This window comes from Arachis hypogaea, chromosome 17, assembly GCF_003086295.3.
Source record: "Arachis hypogaea cultivar Tifrunner chromosome 17, arahy.Tifrunner.gnm2.J5K5, whole genome shotgun sequence".
In the NCBI taxonomy this organism is placed as follows: Eukaryota; Viridiplantae; Streptophyta; class Magnoliopsida; order Fabales; family Fabaceae; genus Arachis; species Arachis hypogaea.
In genome coordinates this window covers 112,047,045-112,049,079 of record NC_092052.1, presented here as the reverse complement: position 1 = coordinate 112,049,079, position 2,035 = coordinate 112,047,045, and the positions used below count along the sequence as shown (strand labels likewise).

Sequence of the window (2,035 nt, the reverse complement as noted above, 5' to 3'; positions counted from 1 at the left end):
TTCTTGTGAATCAAGTCATTAATTGTGATTTTAAAAGTCAAATTTTTTTCAAAACTAATTTCAATCATATCTTTTCAAAAATATCTTTTTATCTTATCTTTTTCAAAATCATATCTTTTTCAAAAATTTGATTTTAAAATATCTTCTCTAACTTCTTATCTTCTTAATTGATTTTCAAATTTGTTTCAACTAACTAACTAACTTTTTGTTTATTTCTTATCTTTTTCAAAACTACCTAACTAACTCTCTCTTTCTCTAATTTTCGAAAATATCTTCCCTCTTTTTCAAAATTTTTTAATTAACTAATTATTTTAATTTTTTATTTTAATTTTTGAAAATTACTAACCTTTATCAAAAACTATTTTCGAAAATCACTAACTTTTTTTCAAAAATTATTTTCGAAAATCCTCTTTCTCTCTCATCTCCTTCTATTTATTTATTCATCTACTAACACTTTATCTCACCAAAAATCCGAACCCTCTCTCTTTGAGTTCAGATTTCTTATTCTTTTTTTTTCTTCTACTCACACAGGGACCTCTATACTGTGGTAAAAAGGATCCCTATTATTATTGTTTTTCTGTCCCTCTTTTTCATATGAGCAGGAGCAAGGACAAGAATATTCTTGTTGAAGCAGATCCAGAACCTGAAAGGACTCTGAAGAGGAAACTAAGAGAAGCTAAATTACAACAATCCAGCAAGCACCTTTCAGAAATTTTCGAACAGGAAGAGGAGATGGCAGCCAAAAATAATAATAATGCAAGGAGGATGCTTGGTGACTTTACTGCACCTAATTCCAATTTACATGGAAGAAGCATCTCCATCCCTACCATTGGAGCAAACAATTTTGAGCTGAAACCTCAATTAGTTTCTCTGATGCAGCAAAACTGCAAGTTTCATGGACTTCCATCTGAAGATCCTTTTCAGTTCTTAACTGAATTCTTGCATATCTGTGATACTGTTAAGACTAATGGAGTAGATTCTGAAGTCTACAGGCTCATGCTTTTCCCTTTGCTGTAAGAGACAGAGCTAGAATATGGTTAGAGTCTCAACCTAAGGATAGGCTGAACTCTTGGGATAAGCTGGTCAAGGCTTTCTTAGCCAAGTTCTTTCCTCCTCAAAAGCTGAGTAAGCTTAGAGTGGATGTTCAAACCTTTAGACAGAAAGAAGGTGAATCCCTCTATGAAGCTTGGAAGAGATACAAAGAACTGACCAAAAAGTGTCCTTCTGACATGCTTTCAGAATGGACCATCCTGGATATATTCTATGATGGTCTTTCTGAATTAGCTAAAATGTCATTGGATACTTCTGCAGGTGGATCCATTCACCTAAAGAAAACGCCTGCAGAAGCTCAAGAACTCATTGACATGGTTGCTAATAACCAGTTCATGTACACTTCTGAGAGGAATCCTGTGAGTAATGGGATGCCTCAGAAGAAGGGAGTTCTTGAAATTGATACTCTGAATGCCATATTGGCTCAGAATAAAATATTGACTCAGCAAGTCAATATGATTTCTCAGAGTCTGAATGGAATGCAAGCTGCATCCAACAGTACTCAAGAGGCATCTTCTGAAGAAGAAGCTTATGATCTTGAAAACCCTGCAATAGCAGAGGTGAATTACATGGGTGAACCTTATGGAAACACCTATAATCCCTCATGGAGAAATCATCCTAATCTCTCATGGAAGGATCAAAAGCCTCAACAAGGCTTTAATAATAGTGGAAGAAATAGGTTTAACAATAGTAAACCTTTTCCATCATCCACTCAGCAACAGACAGAGAACTCTGAATAAAATACCTCTAATTTAGCAAACTTAGTCTCTGATCTATCTAAGGCCACTGTAAGTTTCATGAATGAAACAAGGTCCTCCATTAGAAATTTGGAGGCACAAGTGGGCCAGCTGAGTAAAAGAGTCACTGAAATCCCTCCTAGTACTCTCCCAAGCAATACAGAAGAAAATCCAAAAGGAGAGTGCAAGGCCATTGAAATGACCATCATGGCCGAATCCAAAGAGGAAGAGAAGGACGTGAATCCCAA

The 2,035-nt window shown here is 35.4% G+C and overlaps 1 non-coding gene across 1 annotated transcript; it reads right to left on the bottom strand.

Moving 5' to 3' along the window:
* Positions 1-1,127: 1,127 nt before the first annotated feature.
* Positions 1,128-1,235, bottom strand: LOC112768751 (small nucleolar RNA R71). The gene has a single exon (XR_003186144.1). It is a non-coding gene; the product is annotated as a small nucleolar RNA R71 (small nucleolar RNA).
* Between the last annotated feature and the right edge of the window lie 800 nt (positions 1,236-2,035).